Source organism: Lissotriton vulgaris, chromosome 11 (genome assembly GCF_964263255.1).
Source record: "Lissotriton vulgaris chromosome 11, aLisVul1.2, whole genome shotgun sequence".
In the NCBI taxonomy this organism is placed as follows: domain Eukaryota; kingdom Metazoa; phylum Chordata; class Amphibia; order Caudata; family Salamandridae; genus Lissotriton; species Lissotriton vulgaris.
Window position 1 is genome coordinate 557652808 of NC_141699.1, and position 12155 is coordinate 557664962.

The following is a 12155-nucleotide window of genomic DNA, read 5'->3' on the forward strand; positions in this document are numbered from 1 at the left end:
GCGTCCCTTGGCCCTGCTTTCGATTTATGTCCCCCCTGGCCTCCAATCTAGCACCTTCCAGGACCTTGGTAGCGCCATCTTGTCCCTGCCTTCGGGCTTATTGATCCTAGGGGGTGATTTCAACTCAGTCTGCTCTGGCACTCTCGATCGCCAGCCACCGAGAGACCTCCCGGGTTCCCAGACGTGGCTGCCGACCTTCCTTGACTCCATGGGTTTGGTGGATTGTTGGCGGTTATTGCATCCTGCGCTCCGCCAATTTTCGTTTCTATCCGGTGCCCATGGGAGCCTGTCCCGCTTGGATTATGTTCTCACCCTGGCGGCGCAGTCACATGCCATCTCCGAGGCACGTTTTCTGGCGAGGGGCGTCTCCGACCACTCACCGTTGTGGGTCTCCTTTGACTTTGGTGTCACCCTGTCCAGCCGCCCGGCTGCGGTGAATCCCTGGTATTTCCGCAACCATAACACGCGAGCACTCCTTGCCAAGGCCATCGACCTATATTTTACTGAAAATGCGGGCTCCGTTGGCTCTGCGGTCACCCTGTGGGAAGCGTTCAAGACTGTGTTGCGGGGTGAAGCCCTAGCTCTCATCGCAGAGGCTAAACGAGTTCGTGATGCTGATATTCTGCATGTGGAAGGGGAGGTCTTGGATCTCGAGTCCCGTTTGGGGCCTGAGCCCGACCCTTCTCTCCTGCACGAACTCTCCCTGAAACAGTCGGAGTATCATGATCTCGCCACAAACGCTGCCCTGGTCTTGGCGAAGGAACAGCAGGGCCGCATCTACGATGTCGGGGATAAGGCTGGTAAACTGCTGGCCTGGTTGGACAGGCGGGAGATGGCGAGACGGGTGGTCCCGGAAATCCTGGGCGAGGACGGAGTGGTGGTCACTGATCCGAGTGCCATTGCAGAGTCTTTCGCGGACTATTTTCGGGGTGTTTATACTTCCGGCTCGGACCGCTCCGAGGCCGACTCAACTGAATTCCTCTCGGCGATTGACCTTCCTCGTCTTTCGGAAGAAGACCGTGCCGATATGGACCGGGACATCACTGCGGACGAGATTGCTCTGGCGATCCGCGCCCTGCGTACGGGCAAGGCAACCGGACCCAATGGCCTACCGGTTGAACTGTACAAGATCCGGCCGGATGTGATCTCCCCTTATTTGAGAGGTATGTTCCTCCGTGCCCGTGAAGATGGTGTCCTTCCCTTGGACCAGCGATTGGCCACCATAGTGGTTATCCATAAAGAAGGCAAGCCGCGGGATGTTTGTAGGTCCTATCGCCCCATTTCTCTCCTTAACGCTGAGCCCAAGATCCTGGCCAAACTGCTGGCCAATCGGTTGGTCGGGGTTATAGGCGACTTGGTACACCCGGACCAGTCCGGTTTTATTCCCCGCCGCAATACTGCCCTCAATCTGAGACGCCTGCATGGAGTTATGGCCAGAGCACACGCCCTTACGGAACCAGCGGTACTTGCCTCCCTTGATGCCACGATGGCCTTTGATTCCCTGGAATGGAGCTATTTATGGGTGGTACTGACGAAGCTTGGGTTTGGACCGGGTTTCCTGGGCTGGGTACAGCTTCTTTATGCTAGCCCTCTGGCTGCTGTCACGGTTAACGGCCGCATGTCTGCTCCCTTTGTGCTCCATATCGGCACCAGACAGGGCTGCCCCTTGTCTCCGCTCCTGTTTGCGCTGGCTCTGGAGCCCCTCGCGGCTATGCTACGCTCGCACCCTGACTTGCATGGGATCTCCTGGTCTTCGGGTTTCGAGGACAGGGTCTCCCTATACGCAGACGACATCCTGCTCTACCTCACCTCCCCTTGCAAGTCGCTTATCGTGGCGTGTGACGTGCTCAGGTTGTTTGGGCGCTACTCCGGCCTGATTATTAACTGGGCCAAATCCTCCCTTTACATCCTCAAGGGTGACACGCCGCGCCTCCCCAGAGGTTGCAACATACAACTGGCCGGGCAAGGCTTCAAGTACTTGGGGATTTACATCTCGAATAGCCCTAAGGCGAGGTATGACCACAACCTACTCCCCCCGCTCCACCGGTTGCGAAGGGATGTTGAGAGCTGGCGTAAGCTCCCTCTCTCCCTCCTGGGCCGGGCGGCATTATTTAAAATGATGTCCCTGCCCAGGTTCCTATATGCCTTGCAGAATACTCAGGACCTTGTCCCGGCTCGTTACTTTAGGGAGGTTGAGAGCCTGCAGCGTGCCCTGCTTTGGGATGGTCGGCCTCGTGTCGCCGTCCAGAAGCTTACCATGCCATGGTACGACGGGGGCATTGCGTTACCAGATGTGCGGAGGTACTACTGGGCTTCTCAGCTTACCGCTATTAACCATGGCTTTTACGGTCCTGTGGACAGCCCGGGCTATGCAATGGATAGATGGCTTTTGCAAGGGGGCAATTACTACCGCGCCCTCTATTCTAGATCCTTCGATCGGAGCCTCACGGGTCCGACAAAGGCGGCGGTCCACACGTGGCGAACGGTCAATAAGATACAGGGTTGGCAGGGCAGACTGACGAAATTCACCCCTCTATTTGATTCCGACATTTTAGGCAAGCTCTGGCACACCAAGGGTTTCGACAAGTGGGACCTCATAGGTATTTCGAGGGTTGAGGACATGCTGGCCAGGGGGGGAAGTTAAGACTTTTCCGCAGTTGCAGGTGGAATACCAACTGAATGGAACAGAGTTCTTCCGTTATGCCCAACTCAAGCACGCAATAGCCGCCGCCAGACCGGAGGAGGGTGACATCCCTGAGAGTTCTCCCTTGGAGGACAGAGTACTGGACGGGCATATGCCGGATAGCGCCATCTCTCTGTCCTACAAGAAGTTGATTAATGTTCAGGTCGACCTTCTCCAGCGCTTGCGGGAGCAGTGGGTGGCCGATGGTCTGGAACTGGACGACGAGGACTGGCAGAGTGCTGTGTCCTCCCCTAAGGAGGTCGCCATCTCCTCGCGTCTGCGGCTGGTCCAGTTCAAAATCCTCCACCGGGTGTACGTCACCGGCCCCCGGCTTGTGCGTATGGGCTTCTCGCCAGATGGCCTTTGTCATCGTGGCTGCGGAGCCCTTGCTACTTATATGCACATATTGTGGGAGTGCCCCGTTATTGCCCCTTATTGGGAGAGGGTACATCGGGTGATGAGGGAGGTGACTGGGGTGGAGTTGGCTGCAGAGGCGCGTAGGTGCCTCCTCAATGTCTGGGAGCCGAATGATTATAGCTCGGCGCAGACCCGATGGGCTACACTGGGCAACATGGTCGCTAAGCGGGACATCGCGCAGAAGTGGGGATCCAACGTGGCCCCCCTGGTGGTACAATGGAAGGCCAACATGGATTGGTGTATGTTGCGTGAAAAGACTGTATATACTGCCAGGGGGCGGCCTCAGACATGGAATAAGGTATGGGGAGCTTGGAACGCTTACAGAGGTGATCTGTGTCTGCCACCTGAGCCGATGCCTCGCGATGAACACCTGTCACCGTAGAAGTTGACATCAGCTATGCTACTCATGTTCTGATTCTCCTGTTCTTCCTTCCCCCCCCCCTTTTTTCCTACATCCTACTTAAGCTCCTTTCTAAATCTTCTCTAGCCTCTGACGCCTCCTACTGACTCATAGCCACTTCTTCCTTCCATTGCCTTTTCTGCGCCCTCGGGCGCCTCTGTTTACGTTTCTGTTTGTATATAAAATAAAAATAACCTGCAATGTCCTGATATGAATCGCTTTGCACTATAACCATTCTGAGACCTTGCTGCCTTGCCTTCGGGATGTTAGGCTGAATAGCTGTGTGCATCATTACAATAAAGGTTTTCAAAAATTAAAAAAAAAAAAAAAAAAAAGTGGCCGCCAGTTCTCAGGAGGGCTCAGGCGGAAGGGGGGGCTGTTGCAGACTAGACGGGAAATCAGGGTGTGGGTTGAAGACCGTCCGTTGCCTCAAGCACCAGTTGAATGGGGGCTCCGGGCTACTGGAATTCCGCCAAGGTCATGAGGAAGTGTTGCCTGCTATTGGCTTATGGCGGACAGGAATGGGTTTCCAAGTCTGGGAGTAAGGCGAGGGCGTGCGCTGCAGTTCTTAGAAACCGGTCCCCGGTAGCTTGTCTCCTTTCTGGTGAAGAATTGGCTTGGTAGTTTAGTCTGCCCTGTTCCCATGATGCACTGGGCCAGGGACAGACTGATTTGCATATAGCCAGGTTCTGAGCTGGGATGGGGCAGTGAGATAAATAACGGTGATGGATCAAGCCCTGATCTTTGGACTGGGTAAGAGTGGTCTGTTTAACTCAGACACTCTGTTCATCACCACCCCCTTTTCTAAATCGTTTTTGGCCACTATAGGTGTGGCAGGGTATACTCAGACATGAGTCCCTTTCTCACTGCTCCATCAGGATTCGAGCAAGCCGGGCCGAAGAAGGCTGAAATGCCAGAAACCGGTCCCCGGTAGCTTGTCTCCTTTCTGGTGAAGAATTGGCTTGGTAGTTTAGTCTGCCCTGTTCCCATGATGCACTGGGCCAGGGACAGACTGATTTGCATATAGCCAGGTTCTGAGCTGGGATGGGGCAGTGAGATAAATAACGGTGATGGATCAAGCCCTGATCTTTGGACTGGGTAAGAGTGGTCTGTTTAACTCAGACACTCTGTTCATCACCACCCCCTTTTCTAAATCGTTTTTGGCCACTATAGGTGTGGCAGGGTATACTCAGACATGAGTCCCTTTCTCACTGCTCCATCAGGATTCAAGCAAGCCGGGCCGAAGAAGGCTGAAATGCCAGAAACCGGTCCCCTGTAGCTTGTCTCCTTTCTGGTGAAGAATTGGCTTGGTAGTTTAGTCTGCCCTGTTCCCATGATGCACTGGGCCAGGGACAGACTGATTTGCATATAGCCAGGTTCTGAGCTGGGATGGGGCAGTGAGATAAATAACAGTGATGGATCAAGCCCTGATCTTTGGACTGGGTAAGAGTGGTCTGTTTAACTCAGACACTCTGTTCATCACCACCCCCTTTTCTAAATCGCAGTTCTAATGCCGCTTACAGCATCGAGTAAGTAGGGACCCAGAGCTTCCTGGGGTGACTCCGTGTGCTTCAGGCAGATCCGGTGTTGGATTCGACGAATTGCGAGCAAGGCAGCGGTCCAATCTCCCTCATCTACATACAGAGGAACAGCGAGATGCCACAGGAGCGGAGCAGCAGAGTATGTGGTTATAGGGGAAGCAGTGACAGATAGGAGATCTCCAATACTCGCTGCGGGGCAATTCCCAGAGTCAAAAGTAAACAAAGAAAAAGGCTGTTAGCAGGTGCAACCAGCACAGGGAGGGCGCTTCGTGTCCCAGCTGCTCTGTAATTATGATGGGCTATCGGGCCTCTGTGTATAGACCCCTCAGCAAACCTACAGCCCCAGGGAGGGTGAGAGCAAGCTGCAGTTAACTGGCCCGCGTTGTTTGCGAGGCGCACCCTCCTCGCAATTGGTGCGCCAGATGCAGAACGCGGGAAGCGGCTGTATTGCGGACCGATGTCCCACGCAATGGCCGCCGGTAGTTCAGTCCTTGTACTGATGTGCGTCTACCACTGCAGATTAAGATGTAGGAACCTGGCTGACAGATCGTAGGCACGAGGAAGCAGCTGGTATGGCGCTACGCTCCGGGGGCGGGGGGGGCAACCCTTTCCTAGTGATCTGCTTCAGGTGAGCCGGTGGGAAGTGTTGGGCGCAATGACTGATGGAGCAGGCCCTAGCAGTGACGAGGCTTTTCAGGGTGTATGCTCGTGAAGGCCCCGCAGGTATCGCAGGGGAGCAAGCAACCCAGTGCAGGTGTCTGTGGACCCGCAATGCCCCATAAGTTTCCAGCAATTATTACGGCCAGGTCCCTGTAGGCCGCGCAGCACCTGGTTTGCGTGGGCGGCCTGCCCGCAGATCGGGGAGCCTCCAGACGGGGCAGCAGAAGGGTAGGCAGCTTCGCCAGCCGGGTGAGTTTCTGTGGCTCTGTGGATGACGCTATGGATATTAAATGCCCCAGGCAAATGCATACAGCGGCACAATCGCTAATATGGAGGGCCTCAGGCCGTAATTGATGTCCGGCCTGCAAGGGTGTAAACGCGGCTGAATATGCCCACAGCGCCAGGAGGTTACAGTCCGCAGGCGGCGCACACCTCTGGCAGCAGCTAGGGTCGCTCCGGCGTTGGTGATGGCTCCCGGCCTCCCAGGCGTTTCGGTGCCCCCAGGGGGGTAGGCCTCCTCCGGCAGCTCCGTATAGGCCGCGAAGCCTCGGCCTTTCTTGGCGGGATGGGCCGATGTCCAGAAGCCCTCACACCATCGTAGCAGCCTGCCCTGGGTTCGCCGGCCGTTATCTCCGCAGCCGGCTGGGTTTCCCCGGCAAGAGAGGTACCGCTGAGCGCAGCACGGTGTCACAGACACAATGAAGCGATGTTTGGTCTGATATCTCCGGTCAGGATCACTGTAGGATGGGGAAAGGTGCTCGATCTGGCGGAAGCCTCACACCAGTGCTGCCATCTTGGTTTGGTGCCACCTAGCGCCCCCCCTAATATTGTGTAAGCTTGTCCCCGGCATGAAAAAGCAAACAGAGCAAACATGGTGTTGGAAAGCATACTGCATAGTGACGGTCGCCCTACCGTATCATACAAATACTGACCAGGCCAATTTCACATGTATGGAAGAATTGCGGCCTCAGTTTATTAGCGATCGTTCAACCACTATTTCTTTCTTTATTCAACAAGCCTGTACCCTCCTTACCATGGCCACAAACACTGTGCCTTACATTCAGTGCCGGCTAGTCTGCCCAGGTGACCTGTAACCTTGGGTGTAATAATTCCCATACATTCCGGGCAAGCGCCTGCTTCCAGCCCAGCCAAATGACCCTTGACTTTCAGCATAACTATTTCCCTTCAGGAAAGCATCTGCCACCAGACCAACTGGGTGACCTTTCACTTCCGGTGCTACCCCACATTTCCTTCCAGGCAAGCGTCTACTTCCAACCCAGCCGAATGACCATTCACTTCAGGCGTAACCATAACTTTTCTTTTACGGGCAAGCATCTGCTTCCAGAATCTCCAGGAGAAAGCAGGATCCTTGGCAGGTGCCTGCAGTTAATTACCATCTACCCTCAATGCCAAATTCCTCTATGTAAACTTACGACTGGGCAGATCCCAGTCCATCTCCACTGCCCAGTAATTTCCTTGCATACCTCTATACTTCTCATTACCCTTGCTCAGTCCAGGCTTTGCTCCCTGGGGGTTGCGTCTATTAAAGCCCATGATCCAGCCATATCCCCACACCTTCAGGAAGGGGGACAAATCCAAGGGGCAAGTATAATGCTATTCCTCCCCTAAGAGAGCCAGAGGATGAATGTCCGGGAGTGTTTTTGACAGCAGAGCTGGCTGTGGCTTCACTGTCGGAAACATAGCGTTACACCACTTGTAAACAAGGCAAGGGAAGGGAACCATGAGGCGACAGACTGGAGTCTGCCAATTTCTGGTGGATTACTTGTTACTGCAAATCTTTTTTTTTAGTTTAAAGAGCTTTATTGCAATTTGTAAACATAGTAAGACATCAATACAGATTGAATAAATTACAATGAAAAAACAAGCAGTAATATAGTATCATATTATCAAAAGATCCCATAACGGGAAGTAAAACTATAATAAGGAGAAAAAGCTTTAAAAAAAATATATATATATATTAAAAAGAAGAAAAAGAAAAGAGGAGAGAAAGGAAAAGAAAAGATAGAGAGAGAAGGAGTAGCATAAAGAAAACATGCCGAAGTAATATCTATATCATCTAACAGGAGTTACAAAATAAACAGAGAGCAAGGAAAAAAAAGGTACTTTAAATGAAGGCAAGAATATTCAAGGATCATGCTTAGAAAGGTATGCAGTAAGAGGTGGCCATAGTAAATCCTTTTTAATTAATAAGGGCACGGAAGTGGCGAATGCATGATCAAGCCGATGGTGATGACATAACAAGTTCCACAAAGCATGATAAGAAATTATGGAGATATCTTTCCAATTCGTTGTGATAATTTGAAGGGAAATGGCTATAAAAAGGTCAATGAATATTTTTACATTGCAGTGAGCGTCCCATATTGACGAGGAGCCGCCTAAAAATATATGTGTAATGTCAAAAGTGAAGTTTGTGGATAAGATGTCATTTAATTTGGACCAGATACGAAACCAGAAGGATTTAATAGACGGACAATGAAAAAACATGTAGAGAAGGTCACTGAATTCACATGACCAGCATTTTCTAGATTCAAGTAATTTGAATTTGTGTAAGTCAGAAGGGGTAAAAAAGTCGGTTGTAAAAGAAAAATAGAGTTTGTGTAGTACTAGCAGAGCGGGAAAAAGTATGTATTTTGGACCAAACAGATTCTCAGAGCTGAAGTGAAAATTCCTGTGTTAAGCCTTTCTCCCATAAAAGTTATATTGGTGATTTCAATCTGTCAGGTAAAGGACGGGAGTACAATTTATAAATAGAAGCTGCTCTAAAAGAAATCGAAAAATCAATTGGAGAGGGTACAGCCTGATCAAGTGTATCTGGAGAGCGCAAATGGTAAAAGATACGAGTGAGGGAGGCTGTCAAGAGGGGATAGTTGGAGGAATGAGTCTTAGAGATGCCGAAGGATTCTTGAATATCTGAGATTTCCCTCGGCATATCATCCTTCATGAATTGATCAAGAGTAATGATACCTTTATCAATCCACTCCTTCCAAAAAAGCGCTCTATTATTGATCTTTAAAAATTTATTGTACCATATCGGCATTTGGGAAACAAAGTCTTTAGGGGAAAGATGAGATCGAAACAGAAAGAGCGAGAGCTTTAGAGTGGTTAAAGACGGGAGTGGAAAAACGTTTTGGTGGCTGAGATAAACTAGTAGCTGTAAGGAATGTAAAGGTTTGAAGTCGAGCAATTTCAAGTGTACTCCAAGACGTTACTTGAGGGCAAGGACAGTCAGATAAAAAAGGCCAAATTTGCTTTAATGTGAAAGCAGAATGATTTCAGTTGATGTTCAGGAAGTTAACTCCACCTAAGTCTTTGAGTTTATGGAGGCGAGAGAGAGAAATCCTAGATTTGTGATAATTCCATAGAAGTTTCGCCAAGGAACGATCGATGGAACTAAAAAAGAAAAGCAGAAGGGAGACAGGAAGCATAGAGAGATAACAATTAATTATAGGGAGAAGCATCATTTTAATTGTAGCTAATCTACCCCGCCAGGATAGAAAAAGAGGAGACCATCTCCCAGTGAGGACAGAGAGTTTTTTTAAGTATATCTGTGTGATTAATCTTAACGTTTTCCCTGATAGTGTTAGCATAAAGGACGCCTAAACATTTAAGGCTCCTGGCATTCCATTCAAAACCAGAGCCATGAAACATGTGGGACAGACAAAATTTGTTTAAAGGTAGAACTTCAGATTTATCAATATTCAATTTGTAGCTAGAGACCGATGAATATTCTTGTAACATAAAGAATAGAGCCGGCAAAGAAGTAGAAGGGTTAGAGATGTAAAGCAAAAAATCATCTGCATAGGCAGTAAACTTGATGTCGATATTCTGAAATTGAAAACCTGTATATAAAGGTGAGCGCATGATTTTTTCAAGAAAGGGCTTTTAAGCAAGAATTAAAAGAAGTGGGGAAAGGGCACACCCTTGTCTTGTTCCTCTATGAAGAGATAAATATGTAGACTGGCGTCCGTTAACCCATATAGAAGGGATCAGAATAAAGAAACTGAATATATTGAATGAGTGGGGGGGACTGAAATCATGCCATCTCAGCGCTCCAAACAAAAAGTCCCAACTCACTATCAAAAGATGTAGTGGCGAGTTCAGCCATTTTACAGATTGCATATAGGACTGGACAGGACCTCTTCAGGGCATTAATCAGTCAGAGGCGACTGAAAAATAAGTAGATCGTTTGTCGCCTTGTGGGTAGATTGTTTTGAGCAGGAGTCGAAATCTATCATCCCATTTGTATGTAGTATGAGTGGTCCATATAAAGATCCAAACGTTATTTAATATGGTCAAGTGTCCAACAGTCGTAAGTTAATAAATAACTAACGTGGAATGATAGCCACAACTTGATTGAGACTATGCTGGTATGTCTAGAACCTGCATAATTTTGTGGGGGGATTTTTCACACTAGCTGCCAAACTTCATAATGGAAGTCCAAACCGGCATGGTTTTCAGGCGTCCTTCTCCGGGACGTCAGAAAACCATGCCGGTTTGGACTTCCATTATGAAATTTGGCAGCTAGTGTGAAGAGTCCCGGAGAGAGACGCCGAAAAACCATGCCGGTTTGGACTTCCATTATGAAGAGTCCCCCACAGTTCTCTTGGACAGGGAGCACCTTTGGAAGTCTGCACACAAGATATTTCAAAACGCTTATTCCCTTGATGATTTATTGTGATTGGTACCGCAAGTGTTTTTATTTGGTCCATTTTTTTTGTATTGTAGGACTGGACAGGGTGTTTTGTAAATAATTGTTAATCCAGCAGACGACTGAAAATCATATCTTAAGTTTCCAGTAAAAGTTATATTGAATCTAGAATGCTTTACATCAAGAAATGGTGTTCAGATTAATTATAGCAGCATGCTTCCCACTGCCCACCTTATATTTCAGTAAGAAAGTCTTTGCCATCTTCCATGATAGGAAGATTGCCAATGTGTTTTAGTCATGTTGTACACCAGTGTGGCTACTGTTCAGCATGGCTAAAAGTTGGTGGGGCAGAGTGAAGTGGCATAGAGTGTCATGCATTGAAGTGTAATAGAGTGGAGTCACGTAGCATACAGTAGAATGGCGTAGAGTGGACTGGTGTAGATTGCATTGCCATAGAATGTTGCAGAGTAAAGTCACGTAGAGAGCAGTGGCATAGAATTCAGCGGTGTACGATGCGTCGTAGAATCCATATTAGCATAGATTAGAGTGTTGCATAGCAGGGTGCAGTTGTGCAGAGTGCAATTATGCAGAGTACAGTGGCTTAGAGTGAAGAGGAGCATTGGTTTAGTGTTGATGAGTTTATTGCATAGAGTGCAGCAGAATAGAATTCAGCGGTGTACAATGAACTTTTGTTGAGTACAGTGGCATAGATTAGAGTGGTGCATAGTAGAGTACAGTGGTACAAAGTGGAGTGGTGTAGAATACAGTGGTACAGAGTAGAGTGGGGGAGAGTTCAGTGGCGGAGAGTGCAGTGTTGCAGAGTATAGTGTTGTAGAGTACAGAAGTACAGAGTGGCTCAGAGTGGAGTGGCGCAGAGTGCAGTGGTGTAGTGTAAAGTAGAGTGGTGCAGAGTTGAGTGCAGTGGTGTGGAGTGGTGTACAGTAGGGTGGAATGGCGTAGAGTGAAATTTGCATGTGTGGTACCACACTTTCATTACAAACAACACATCTTCAATTGAAATTACCATTACATTTGCACAGACAGTCTCACTGATAAAAAAATATTCAGTGCACAAACGATAATGTATGGAAATGTCATTACTTAGTGTATTAATTTGTTCTGATAATCTTAAAATATTTGTTTCCACCACACTCCAGAATTACCAAAGAATGTGTTTCATTTGGGCTTTTCCAATTCTGAAATATCTGCACAGTTCATTCACAGACATTTAAATGTTGTGTACTAGGAAAAAAAATAACAACAAACAGTCTACCTCAAGCACTACCGGGAGCCAGGAAGATTGTCACATAAATCCTCTCTCTTTGAAGTCAGAGAAAGAAAAGTAAACACCAAGCTCCCTCGAAGTGAGAGCCTGGCATCTGAGCTCTGGCTTTGAATGCACAGCAAATGTGACAAGATAAGAACAAGATTCTAAGGCTGGTTTATAGAAATCGAGCATAGTGGGCAAATACACTAAATAGGGGTTGGGCAAGGGAAGGGATGAACTCCAGCTGGACAACAAAAAGCAAATAGAGCTTGAAAATACAAAGCAAGCAAATGTGAATTACAGACCAATGGTAAACAATGGGCAGAATGTATTCTCAGGGAAGCTTTCCGAATGTTGACACAACTTCGTTAGCAAACCTGTCTGATAGACTTCGAATCTGTGGTGTTCTCATTAGTAGCTAAACAAGGTGTCTGGCCTGACAGGACCCTCGTGGTTTCCGTTATATCTCCTACCTGACATTTGCAGATGTATACTGCACATGGGGTCCAGAAAGAGAA

At 48.8% G+C, this 12155-nt stretch overlaps 1 protein-coding gene across 1 annotated transcript in view; it reads right to left on the minus strand.

The window, feature by feature from the left end:
* The window catches only part of PLPP5 (phospholipid phosphatase 5), a 287796-nt gene that overhangs the window by 21505 nt on the left and 254136 nt on the right, over positions 1-12155 (minus strand). The gene's annotated exons all lie outside the window — the stretch shown is intronic.